The sequence below is a fragment of the Takifugu rubripes genome, chromosome 3, assembly GCF_901000725.2.
Source record: "Takifugu rubripes chromosome 3, fTakRub1.2, whole genome shotgun sequence".
In the NCBI taxonomy this organism is placed as follows: domain Eukaryota; kingdom Metazoa; phylum Chordata; class Actinopteri; order Tetraodontiformes; family Tetraodontidae; genus Takifugu; species Takifugu rubripes.
In genome coordinates, this window is record NC_042287.1 from 570,363 (window position 1) to 584,529 (window position 14,167).

The 14,167-nt window shown below is 52.0% G+C and overlaps 1 pseudogene; it reads right to left on the bottom strand.

The window, feature by feature from the left end:
• Window positions 1-8,522, bottom strand: part of LOC101064231 (IQ motif and SEC7 domain-containing protein 2-like) — a 57,866-nt pseudogene extending 49,344 nt beyond the window's left edge.
• Between the last annotated feature and the right edge of the window lie 5,645 nt (window positions 8,523-14,167).

Genomic DNA, 14,167 nt, shown 5'->3' on the forward strand with positions numbered 1-14,167 from the left:
TCTGTCCACACACTGTCCTCACTCTGTCCGCACACTGTCATTATTCTGTCCTCATACTGTCCGCACACTGTCCTCACAGCTGGGACACGTGCTGGGACACACTAGCTTTGAGCCAGGATTCTCCCCCGGTGTGTTTTCTGAGCTGGAACACACAGTCAGGGCGACTGTTGCTGATTCCAGCTAGAGCTGATCCCAACAGCTTTAGCATGGAGGTAAAGTCAGACTTTTCCCTGCCAGAACATTCCAGCAGCCATCTGCTCCGGCACAGACGTTCTGCCAAACATCAGTCCTTAGAACGTGGGTCCATTCATCAGGCACAACATTTACAAATGAGCATGTTTCAATATTTTAGTTCAAGGTGAAAACCAGCTGGCTTCTGCTGTCGTCGTGGCAACCAGAACCCTTTCAACCAGGACACGGGCGTCACAACGTTTGTGAAGGGTGGCTGGAAAGACTGCACCATTGTGTCTATGCACCAGGTGGCCCCCCACCAAGGTGTCCACTAGACGGCAAACATGCCGGAACTGAAAGTATGAGCAGGAAAAGCGTCTGCAAATATGAAGTCACATCATTGAAGTGGAACCATAACAGAATCAACGAGCTGTCCAGGAGGGACGTGGACGGGGACGCAACATGACAGCAGTCTCATCATGAGGGTCCCACATTTGTAAACACACGGATTCTTTCCAGGTTTATGTCCTGGTCCAACGGGTTTAGAGAAACACCGTGTGATGAGGAGAAGGAGAAGCAGAGCAGCACTGCTGAAAGTGTTGCTCAGTTAGGAAACTGGCTGAGAGAGGAGCCGAGAGGAGCCGGGAGGAGCCGAGAGGAGCCGAGAGGAGCCGGGAAGAGCCGGGAGGATCCGGGAGCAGCCGGGAGGAGCAGAGAGGAGCCGGGAGGAGCTGGGAGGAGCCAAGAGGAGCCGAGAGGAGCCGGGAGCAGCCGGGAGGAGCCGAGAGGACCTGGGAGGAGCCGAGAGGAGCCTTCTGCTGTTACGAAACCAACCATGATCCATCCTCCTCCTCCTGAGCCGTTACCATGACAGCAGTTACCCCCCAACCTTTGGCACCACCCAACAGCTCCGAGGCTCATTTCCATGTTACCAAATATAACAGAGACTGACTCTCTGTTATCCCCCCCCCCCCACACACACACACACACACACAGTGTTTTGTTAGTAGAGAAAAGAAGGATGAAAGATCACACGGATGAGAGAATAAATCACTGGATCACTGGGGGATCAGCTCCTCCCACTGGCACCAGCTCGTCCAGGGTTGAAGGTTCAGAGCTTCTCTTCTTCCTTCCAGCCTGGAGCTGAGAGACTTGGTTAACTGGCTCTCCTCCTGTCCACGTGAGCCTCATCAGGTTCTATTCTAAAAGGCTCAAACCAGAGAGGGAACCACCCAGTGGTGAATGATGGAGTCCCTGCACCCTGCACCCTTCATCCTGTCTCCTTCATCCTGCACCCTTCACCCTGTCTCCTGCATCCTTCATCCTGTCTCCTTCATCCTGTCTCCTGCATCCTTCATCCTGCATCCTTCATCCTGCACCCTTCCTCCTTCATCCTGCATCCTTCCTCCTTCATCCTGCATCCTTCTGGAGCCCACAAATCTGATCCTGTGACCCACCCATCCATCCACCATTCACTCACACATCTGAGGGTGTCCCATCATAAAGACACACGGGGACATGAAGAAAACTCATGGTCTCCATGCAGGCGTGCATCAGCAGGTTAGCTTAGCAGCACTCTGGCTGCTAAAGTGGGCTATCTGCTGACACTTGTGGAAAACGTAGCACCCTATGTTGCTTGTAGCAACAAGAGACACCATTTGAGACATGGGACAAGGACATTGGACAGTCCTGGACGGTCCGGGTGCTTAGGGTGCTTTCCTTTGATACTGCTTCTCTGTTTCCCCCTGGTTCTTGGCTAATTGCAGGTTCCTCTGCGTGGTTCAGGCGGTGTGGGCTGTGCTGGACTGTGCTGCTGTGCCTCTGTGTCATCAGCTGCCCAGTGCAGAGTGGGATTTACTGGCTCGTGATCAAGTCGCTCAGAGATGCAGCGAGCAGCTGATGGAGCAGCGATTTCATAACCACGGTGCTTCTTCTCTGCTGCTTTCACGCCGCATCACTGTTCTCAGGCCGTTACATCTTCTGCAATCTTAAGGTCAGCGTTTGGCCCCCCAGCAGTGCCCGGGCATGCCGTGACTCAGGCCCTGCGATGCCTCGAGTCTCCTCAGAGAAACTCACCAATGAAAGTGTGATTCACCCTCTCAACCTTTGAGCAACGAGTTGGACTGTTTTGGCAGTGCAGAGGAGCGCGTACGAGAAGCAGCAGAGTAGCGTTACGAGCCTCCGTGAGTCACCGCAGCATTTTCACTGCAGCTGCTCTCCATGTTCGCACCGACGGGGAGGCAACGCTCCGCGTATCAAACAGCGCTCGCAGCAGAGCGAGTGAGGTGAAAACCATTTCCACTGTTTGCCAGTATCGTCCTTCAGATCAGTTTTTCCTCAGTTGCATAGCAACAGCAATTACCATGACCTGCACCTCCCACAGATGCCGCTCAGCGTTTGCTGCTGCGGAGCAGAGCTGCCTGGTCCACAGAGGGACGGCGGTGGCACTGTGTCCTGCAGCCCGCTGCAACACCGCGAAAACTCTGCATGAAGATGCCGACGGTTGGGATGCTGCTTGCATTGGGGTTGCCAGGCAACACTGTTCTGAGTGTAAACGTGTTAAAAATATGTTGGGATACGCAGAAGGAAGACAGCGAGCTGCAGCAGGTCCCCCACCCCCACCCCCCTCCAGTCCATCTGATGTAACGCCATTTCCAGTTATGAAAGATGCTGGAGTTGTTTCGGTTCCTTGCTTTACTGACATAATGGACACAAAGTCCTGCAACCATGTTGGCTAGAAGAACAGTGAAGATCCATAAACCCAGTAGGAGAACCAGTCTCAAGGTGACCAAGCTGCACCCTCTCCTCTGGAGGAGACCCTTCAGCAAATAACAGGATCCACTATGAGTTCCTGCTTCTATCAGCAGTCAATCAATGCAAACTTAGCTGGGAGAAAAGCTAAAACATGAGTTAGTAGCGCTCAGGATCAAAGGTCAAGGGAAGTGATGGCAAAACAGACACTCAGCTGTTGGTGAAGTTGACCATCAGTGTACTGGCGGAACCGGGATTGAATTCAGCAGAATTCAGGTTTTGGTTTTAGGAAATGAAAAGTCGAGCAGAAAAAGCTGTCTGTGTAGTCGTGAGCCAGTTTCTGGTTGGCCAATTTCTGGTTGGCCAGTTTCTAGTTGGCCAGTTTGTGGTTGGCCAGTTTCTGGTTGGCCAGTTTCTGGTTGGCCAGTTTCTGGTTCACCAGTTTCTGGTTGGCCAGTTTCTGGTTGGCCAGTTTCTAGTTGGCCAGTTTCTGGTTCGCCATCTTCCCGGAACCCTTGACTTTGCTTGAAAGAGAAGAACTTTTAGTCTAACTTACAATTTGTGGTGGTGCAGGGTGTGGGCGTGGTGGTTGTTGGAGGCGTTTGACCTGTGGAGACGCTCCAGCCTCTCCTTCTCCTTCTCAACAAAGTTGGTGTTGGTGCCGGTGCTGGTGGAGGGCAATCGGGTCAGGCGGCTATGGGCCCGTGGCTGATCCCTGGGGGGGATAGGTGGAGGAGGAGGTGGAGCAGGTCCCGAGGAGGGGACCGGAATGGGGATCTGTGTTGGAATCGAGATGGAAGTCGGTGCCGAGGCCTGGGAGGGAACAGGAACCGGGATGGTGGTCACACTGGTGCTGTTGTAGGAGTGGTGGGTGGAGGAGTGGTGCTGCTGTTGTTGGTGGTGATGATGCTGGTGCTGATGGAGTGAGAAAGAAGGAGGAGCTTGGGAAGGAGCTTGGCTGTTGTAGTGGTGGTGGTTCTTCACAGACATGGAGGTTGCTGCCGTCTGAGTCGGTGGAGGTGGAGGAGGAGGAGGTGGGAGAGGTGGCTCAGGAGGAAGAGAAGGTGGGGGAGGAGCAGGAGGTTGCCGATCATGACGCAGGTCCTTATTCTCCTGGCTGAGACGGTCCAGCTGGACCTCCAGCTCCTCAATTCGGCGCCGCTGCGTTTCCAGAAGTTTCTGCTGGCTCTCAATGATATTGTTGAGTTCAAGAAGGTACTCCACGGCCCGGTTAGGGCTCTCTGGGCTGCCCTGGCTCGGCCCTTGATTGGCATCCATGACTAGTGCGTCTGAGAGTTAGCACGGAGGCCAATGGCTATAGGGCCTCAGGGTAAACACCAGGGATGTAACTGAGGATCACCAAAGAGGAATTTCCTCAAAATTGGTTAAATCCAGGATGGCGAGAACCAACAGTTACAATTAATCCTTCTGAGTAATGAAACGCTGCCCAAATTAGCACTCCAGCTTAACCTGACTTGGACAGGTAGAAAAACAAAGAAAACTGTTGGATAAGCTGAACTAAACTAGTCGGTCTACTCTACAACCAAGGAAATCTAATCACTACACACCAAGACCCTAACCCCTACACCCTTAAAACGGCCCTGCACCCTCCCCCCCACCAAGAGTAAGTGGGGGGGAGAGAACTGCTTCTTCTTAGAGTTCTGTTTGGACAATCAAGGTGGACCTGGCAGATGCTGACCCCGGTCAGAGAGTCTCATGAAGTGTTCGACCATTCCTTGCTGCAGTCAGGTGTTTCTCTCAGGGCTGGGGCCCATGACGGCTGACAGGAGAAGCAGTAGAAGAGAAGATCAGTTTATTCTCCACCAACAGCTGTCGTTCACTGATCCAGCTGTGTCCACCAGGAAGCAGGATTCCAGACTCCAGCTGACACCGATTCCATTTGTCCCGCTGCGCTAAAGGAGTCGTGCATGACTAGTTCTGGAATGGTTCCGGCAGGAGTGGAAACGGGTCATCCGAAACGACTGCCGGGGCTCCAGGAGTCATTTAAGCCCAGGCGCCCATGAAATCCATCCCGCTGTGAAGATGGGCCAAATACGAGAGAGAGCAGGAATCTTCAAAAATGTCCCAAAAAAAAGACTCTGGAAGCAGATGTGGAGAAACAGAAACGAAGCCCCTCCAGTTCAGCTCATCTCCCGAGCTCTTCCTTTCCCAGAGGGTCACCTTAGGAGGTGATGCACAGAGGTTGAAGGTCATTTCAGGTGTCTGCCACCCTCGTGCATGGGCCGAGGTGCCTGGGGGCCATCATCATCACATCCCTTTGTTCACGTCCCGCCGTCCATCTGAGACATCGAAGAAAAAGAAGAGAAGATGAGGAACACGTACCATCTCAGCCTCCTTTTAGACGAGGTTAAATCACACAGGTGCTCCTCTAATGTGAGGGGAACACGGAGGTGCACGTGGAGCTGCACCTCCTCCGAGAGCAAGTCATTCAGCTGGTTGCTTGGTTACCAAACACAGAACAGCCACAGGACACCCATAAGGGGGTGTGGACTCTGGTGTACTTGGCTGCAGGACCAGGTTATGAGACATGTGTGTCACCAGTAAAACCAGCAGAATTTGCTCCAGAATGTTTATGTGAAGACCAGTCTGCTTTCTGCTGGGTCAAAAATGGCTGCGTAGTTTATCCTGGTGATCAGTCATCCGCCCCCTTCCCCCACCCGTCTCCACACTACTTCTGTATCTACTGTCCAGCTGGGGGACATGCAGGTGATGTTCCACTAGACAGAATCCCAAAGATCCCCCTCAAACTTCCATGCCTTCCTGGGAAAAGTTTCTCCTGCATCAAACTCCCGGAAGGATAAACCCTGAGGTCCAAACGGAGGATCAGTGAGGAGCGTCTCAGTACAGCAGCCACACCGGTTCAGCTTTTAGACCTTTCAATTATTCAGGACTCCGTAACTGACCAGCAGCATCCCTCTCTCTGATGTGTGTGCGTGTGTGTGTGTGTGTGTGTGTGTGTGTGTGTGTGTGTGGCTACACTCAGCTACACACTACAGTTGTCTAGACATGAAACATAAACAGGAAGTGAGAGAGACCTGTGGAATTCTGCCCAGTGGACCATCATGTCTGCCCAGTAGGAGATCCTTTACTTTTTCAATGAAGGGGGGGTTGTTAGCAGAAGAGCTAATGTTAGCTGCAGGAATCATGTGTGAACATGGATTTCATCCATAATCTACACACACCACAATACTTGTCAAGCTAGCAAAGTTTAAAAGCTTTTAAAGCAACCAAAGCTGCTCAACACTGCCCCCCCCCATGTCAGAGGTACTACAGCATCAAGAAAGACGGAACGCTCTGCGTGTGCACCTGCTGGATCTGGACCAGGTGTCGTATTTACATGAGTGAAAGCTGTAATTGCAGGAAGCTCCTGGTCAGGTTGCACGCCTTCATGGGGGCAGAGCCTATCCAAGCTACATGAATGAATTGCCTCGTGCAACTCAAATGTTTCCGTGTCAGAGTAGCTCTTTTCCTTCACGTGGTGCATAGGAATCTTCCAGGGATCTCCAGAGGCTGGTGCTGATGTTGCTCACCTGCCTGCCCAGCTCCTTGTACTGGGACCAGTGCATGAGGGCACCTGATGAGTTGTGTGACTGAAGCAAGTTCCACAAGTCAACATGCGGTCCTGAACATTCATCAGCCTTAACTGGGTTCAGTCACCAGGAGCTCTCACATCTCCAGTTGGAAAAGATCTCAGAGGTTCTCCAACCAGTGGACCTCAGAGGTTCTCCAACCACTGGACCCCAGAGGTACTCCAGCCACTGGACCTCTTTCACATCCATGGAGATGATTTGCCTCTAGTGTCACCTTCTAAGACTGATGGGAACTCCCAGGTTTTTCACCTGTCATAGGGCCCAAAGCTTGACTTCGTTGCCTTGGGAGTCATCAGGTGTGACCTGCCTACCTGTGGTCCCCCCGCCCTCCCATCATTTGATTGTGGTGAATGGAGGCCAAGGCACATGGAAAGATGGCTCAAGACTGCATCAGAGGCTTCTTGGTGCACTTCTGTACCACCTGGAGGTGTCAGTCATCTGCTGAACTCAGATGAGTTCCCCCCAGTTAGCACTAATGCTAATCAAAGGCTGAGGGCAGAGAAGACATTTTCGTTGGCACCCGATTCCCCGATCACACATGACACGAGGACCTCGGTGCGGTGGTGGTGATGTGAGCACAAGTTTTTCAGTGCTGTTTGGACCTGCTGGTACTTGCTTCCACCTGCTGAAGGTGGCGTATGCTCGACTGGAGCACACGGCTGCAGCGGCAGAAATGCTCCTGCTTGATGGAGTCCAGAGGGACTCAAACACGCTGCGGTATCTATTTTTCATGTAACAAACCATGGAAAGAAGTGCTTCTAAGAACTCCTCTAAAACACGGAGCGAGGGATAACCGGGGCTAGCTACAGGTGCATCACAAACCAGCAGCAGGAACGGGTCAAAGGGGTGAGATGTAAGATATCTGCAGCCGTTCCAGAGAAAGGGCCCAGTCATGATACGATGCCTGGAGCCATCGTATCATGACTGGGCCCTTTCTCTTCTCTTTAAGATCAGAGTGGCTCCTAATGAGGTTCCTCTGCCTGTATCAGTCTGTCAGCAGGAGGCGACAGCCGCTACGGCCGCTACACTCGCACCAGCCGGGAGGAGGAAGGTCATCGTTTACGTTTAATCTGATAGTCGATAAAAAGGGATGATTTTACCAGCTTTAGTTCCAAACGCTCTTCTGGGCCGACCAGCAGCCGCAGCGTTTGTCGCATCGACTGAATTCATCGCGTGTAGGTGGCGACGCTAATGGCTAAACGCTGGAATGCTCCGGAACGCTCTTTTCACGGCTGCTTTTACGGACACGGCAAACACATGTGGCCCGTCCGTCCCACACGTGACCCAGCCCACCGCCACGGTGCACCCACGCATGAGACACGTATGGAGGCTGCAGATACAGGCAGCTCTGATGGCCTATATATCCAACACACACACACACACACACACACACACATACACACACACACACACACACACACACTGCAGCAGCCATAAAAACAGGAATAACAAGCAGTGGAGTCTCACAGGTTTCAGCGGCTCCTGCAGAGGTGATAGAGGGATGAAGGCGGAGGAGGAGGAGGAGGAGGGGGGATTATTGATCCGCGCTCATCCCTCCATCTCCTCCTCCACTGCTGCTGTCACCGTCATCTCCTTCCTACAGGAACGATAAAAGAGAAACTGCTGCGCGGCTCCCGTCTGGACCGGATCAGTCCCAGTTCTCCTTCACAGCCTCTCCTGCTGCAGGCCTGCTCCTCCTCGTCCTCCTCTCTCCTCCTCTTGCTGCCGACTCAACCGCTTCCTAATTATCATTCCGCTGCGTCTGACAGCCGAGCCCCATCCAGCGCTGCGGTGCTGACAACGTCCTCCGCTCCGTGCACGTCAACGCTCAGCGCTCAAGTGTTGCTGCTTCCCCTCTGCTATGTTCTGCCCATAGAGAGGAGGAGGAGGGGAGGAGGAGGTGTCAGGCTCAGATAGAGGGATAAAGGAGGTGGAAACAGAGCCGTGGAGAAGGAAGTGTGTGCACGTGTGTGTGCCCGTGTGTGTGAGCGTGTGTGCACCGTCATGCAGAAATCACATTACTGCTTTACTGCACAACTGCAATTCTCTCTCTCTCTCTCTCTCTCTCTCTCACACACACACACACACACACACACACACACACACACACACACACACACACACACTGCTACCATTGGTTATTGGGATTTTTGGGATTGATAGCAGCAGTGATTTTTGCAGTGAGAAGCTATGAAGAAGTACCACAGTCCTCCTCTTCAGGATCAGTTCCTGTTCCCCCTGGAGGTGCTGAGGACCTCCAGGGGGACACAAAAGTACGACTCTGCACAATCTGCCCCCCCCCTCCCCAGCGTGGCCTCCTTCAGCACAGAACATTCGTCACCTTGAACGAGGACTTGACTGTCCCAGTTTGGGCAGCCTGCTGCAGGAGCTTTGACCCACACAGATACTGCGGATTCCAGGAAGGACGGATCCACCAGCCAGGACGGGTCCACCAGCCAGGGCGGATCCACCAGCCAGCCTGGAACTTCTCAGCCTTCTTCTTCACCATTACTATCCCCCATGCTGCTGCTAACAGCTAACCGCTAACTGCTGAGTGAGTCTGTTTCAGCTCTGGATCAGTGGACCCAAACACACGTGTTGATGCTCCAGCTCTCAGGCTGTTGGACCTCCTGGATGTGGTCCAGGGCCAGTGAACGGCCCACTGAGCTTTTAACTCAATCAAAATCTCGTAAAGATAAAATCCTCTGGAAACTCCAGACACGATCACGTGGAAGCCAAATCCCAGATTTATTGTGCCTGAACCAGGACAGAAGCTTTCTTATCATCTTGACCTGGATGATGAGGAGAGACGACTGCGTTTCAAAGGTCCGTTTGGCGCCAGTGGAGATGTTAAAGCCAGAATGGTGATGATGATGATGATGATGATGATGATGATGATGGTGGTGGTGGTGGTGATGATAATGATAATGATGATGATGGTGATGCTGATGATGATGATTGTGATGATGATGGTGATGATGATGATGATGATGGTGGTGGTGGTGGTGGTGGTGATGATGATGGGAGTTGATCCAATGAGGAATTTCAGTGAGTAAAACACCAATAAAATCTAAAAGCCTCCATCAGATGATATCAAAAACAACCCAAGTTGAGCGATGAGCTCCAGGATTTGAGGTTTCCGTGCACAGGAAATCACGCACGCGGATGGAGGATGGGTCACTACACAGGATTCACCGATCACGCTCCAGATCGATCCAGCTGCAATGTTGATTCCAATCAGGATCGATCCGTCCTCGCGAGGTAAATGTGGGTGAGGAAGTAATCGGATACTGTTAAAATGACCACGAGCTCCAGTCAACCCATTCAATAACAGCGCAGAACGCTCGCGCGCGACACACGCCTTCAGTTACGTGTTGGCACGAGGGTTTTGAAATGGAAGGTGTAACGATACCGACTCACCTGAGCGGGTTTTTCCACGGCAATCCTCACCTGACATCATAACACGCACACATCAGTACTCATCTCAACGTCTCCGTCACCATGGAGGCTTGGAAGAGCTGCACCACAGATCCTCAACGCACGACAGAACCATCACTCGGTCACCTGGTGGAAGCGGAACCTTAAACCAGCTAAACTAGGGCGAAGACGGTGGCGCTGACGTCATTGGTCCGATGATTGCCGTCACTGTTGTCTGCTCAGCTCATGTCGTCACAACTGTAAATACTGCCCGTCTCCCAGGGCAACGCGTGGTGTGACGTGGTGAGAGCTCTATTCTTTTTACTAGTCTTTGGTGACTCCATTGATCAGCAGGCTGTTCCCTGCTCCTCCTCCACCCCCTCTCACACCTCCTCCTCCATCTCCTCTCACACCTCCACCTCCTCCTCCTCCTCCACCTCCTCTCACACCTCCTCCTCCTCCACCACAAATGAATGGTTTGGAATTCACAATCATGAGAGGAAGATGGAGGAGGAGGAGGAGGAGGTTTCATCACTGGCGACAAGAAAGTGGGACACTGGGTGGAAGACAGTCAACAGACAAAGCTGAGAAGTGGAAGGAGGGAAGGAATCTAGTCCCGGAGGACTTTGTGAGTGAGATCGGTTGTGCTCATAGTGGATGAACAGGAGTGGACCAAGCACCGAACCCTGGGGGACACCTCGGGAGAGGGGAACGATGCAGAAGGTGCAACTGTTGACGCTGACGACCAGGTTGTTGGAGATGAGATGGGCTTTGAGTTCAGAGACGACATCACGTCCCAATGCTCCTATCACAAAGTGGGTCATGCTGAGGCTTGGGTCCAGGGGTGTTCAGGGAAGAGCTGAAAGGGGGACAGGTGGACGTAGAGGCTTTGAGCATTGTTTGAAAAACCAAAAGGAAATTATTGTACTTCCTGACTTTAAAAGAGCCCACAGGTGAGAGACCACAGGTGACCATCCACAGGTGAGAGACCACAGGTGACCATCCACAGGTGAGAGACCACAGGGGACCATCCACAGGTGAGAGACCACAGGGGACCATCCACAGGTGACTGTCCATAGATGCCAGTCCAAAGGTGACTGTCCATAAGTGACTGTCCACAAGTGACTGTCCACAGATTCCCAATCACAGGACACTGTCCCTGAAGACACCCCTGCCACTAAGGACACCTGCTGTCCATCAGGACACCTCCTGTCCCTGAGGACAGTCGTCCACTGCTGTATCTGTGTCCTTCTACAGCAGCTTCACTGTGTTTCCATCTACCTGTTTGGTTTGAGTGTTGAACCAGCAACAGTGGGAGGAGCCTGAATGATGCAAGACACCTTCTGCGTCCACACAAGTTCTGAGACACGAGTCAAAGCTTTTAGATCAAACATTCATGCTAACTAGATGTTCTATCATGAGCTCTTTAATGGTTCCTCTCCTCCCATTCTACCCAGAGGACCACGGTTCCAGAAGATCATTAATGCTCATTGGTCAGTCTGAGAGGTCATCTGTGGTTTTTAAATTGTTCATCATGACTGAGTTCAGTGATGCTGCATATTTACTGTTTATTAATACAGAGCTAGAATCAATAAGCCGCAAACACTCAACAAGAGTGATGTGGGCTCGAATCCCCTTGGCTTTTCAGTTCCGCGATAGTGTTAGAAGAGTCTGTAACTCTTGTAGTAACTTCTGTCGGACACAAGGGGGCAGCGCCACCATTCGGATCGTTGAGTATTCAGAGAACAAGAGACTGATAAGAGGAGTTGACGGAAGTGCCTGAACTTCATGTTCTGTGTTCCAACATGCTTCAGTGGGTCAGTGGATCAGTAGGTCTGTCAGTGGCTCTGGAAGCTGTCCTTCAGCTCAGGATTGTCAATAATGACCTTTGTTCTACATCTACCTTGGTTAACGTGACGACTAAATTCAGGGGGACTGAGAGGAGACAAGGTCAGAGGTATTGACAGGTCAGACCTCTATTACACCACAGAAGAAGAGAGGAGCTGACACCAACCCCCTGAGCGGTTCCCTCCATGAGCACCTCCTGCTCTTCCTCTCTGAGCTCTGATGATCCAGCTAGATCTGCAGACAATCAGAGGACAATGAAAGATTTAGTCCTCCTGATCTACAGCCTGGAGGAGCTGGACCACTCTGACCACTGGTGAGGAGGCTGATGAGACGTCTGTTGAAGAGCTGCAGGGCCAAACAGATCTGGTGGACCAGGACGTGGAGGCTGCTGGTGTGGCTGCAGGGCCCAACGGATCTGGTGGATCAGGACGTGGAGGCTGCTGGTGTGGCTGCAGGGCCCAACGGATCTGGTGGATCAGGACGTGGAGGCTGCTGGTGTGGCTGCAGGGCCCAACGGATCTGGTGAACCAGGACGTGGAGGCTGCTGGTGTGGCTGCAGTGCCCAACGGATCTGGTGGATCAGGACGTGGAGGCTGCTGGTGTGGCTGCAGTGCCCAACGGATCTGGTGGATCAGGACGTGGAGGCTGCTGGTGTGGCTGCAGGGCCCAACGGATCTGGTGGATCAGGACGTGGAGGCTGCTGGTGTGGCTGCAGAGAAGAAACAAACAGGAGCATATGAAGTCCTGCTGAAGCCTCTTTTTGCTCGTTTCTTCAGTTTCTTCATAACATCTCCTCCTCCCCCTCCTTCTCCCCCTCCCCTCCCCTCCTCCCCTCCTCTCCTCTCCACTCCCCCTCCTCCTCCCTCCCTCCCTGGTTATCAGTGTCTGTCCCAGGATTTTCTCCAAGAAAATGAAACTCAATTCATTCTGATGGGATCAGATCCTAAATTATGGGAATTGATCATATTAATCTAAATCAGTCATTGGTCCTGAGATTAATCTGCTTCAACCTTCTATTGGTTCAACAGCCCTAAATACTATTTTTAGTCAGCAGTGAGCAACATAATAAATACAAAATCCCCCAGGTGTGTGTGTAATCTGCACACTGTGTCGTTGTTGAACCTTTCAGTCTGTCAGCATGTGAAGATTAAATTCTGTGATGTCTGCAGGCCATTAATGTGTCCCCTGACTCTCTGTCACACACACACACATACACACACACACACACACACACACACACACACACACACACACACACACACACACACACACACACACACACACCATTCAGGTTGTCCATTGTGTCCTAGTCCTGTTATTTGTGAGCTGTGGTAGCTTCTTGTCTCCTGAGATGCTTCCTGGTCCACCGTTGGTCTCAGTCCTCCTCCAGTTTCAGTGCTCCTTGTTGGCAGAACCTCCAGAAAGTGGGGTGTCGGGGTGTCCTCCAGCTGGGGGGCTCAGGCTCTACTTTTCCATCAGGACCAAGGTGACCTTTACAATGACCTTGTGAGCCAGCCTAATGAAGATGATGCTGAAAACTGCCGGCATATTTGATGGACTCTAGGACTGTAAGGGGCGTGGAGACACTGAAGGTTGGTCTTTGCTTCTTCTACAGGGGGTCAGGCTGCCGGCGGTCCTTTCAGCAGCTTTGAAGGAACCTTGAAAGGTGCTTGTGGTGAGCGGGCCAAACCGTAGCTCCATGCTGTGCTCAAATCAAGCTGCACAGTTGTGACCCCCACTGGTCTTAGACCTTTAAACAAAAGAAACCTGAAGGACATCTAAAGACCCGTCTCCCTGGGGCAGACAGGTGTGCAGTAGATACCACAGGTCCAGAAAACATCAACACTAACATCAGTCATATATACTGTATGGAGATGAGTCCAGGGGGCAGGTGCAGCTTCGGGTGTCCTCACACATTATCCAATAACCCCACTGTCCTTTTTGTCCCCACTGTCCAGGTTCAGATTCCTGTCTTCTGGCAGTGACACGTGCTATCATCCTCACAGGGAATTCTTGGAGGAAAGTTTTTATTTTCCTCAATTAGTTTGGGGCAGCATTGCACCTTGCGCTCCTACAGGTTTTGAGACTCTGTCCAGAAAAAGCAAGAGTCCTCTACCTTGTTTTCTTTTGTTTTACAAGCTTTCTTTAAGGGTGCAACAGAGTCCAGAGTGCCTCTAAGAGTGTCCATGGTGTTGTCTCCAAGTCGGTCAAATTGGGAGGAGTTCAGATTAGCGGAGGAGTCTGCTAATGGAAGTACTGCTATGGTTGACCCTGCTGGAACTGCCTCCTGAAATTTACTCTGGTCCCCATCTGGTACCAACCCAGAGAAAACCCGCTTTTCTAGCGGATTCTAATCTTCTGGTAAGAAC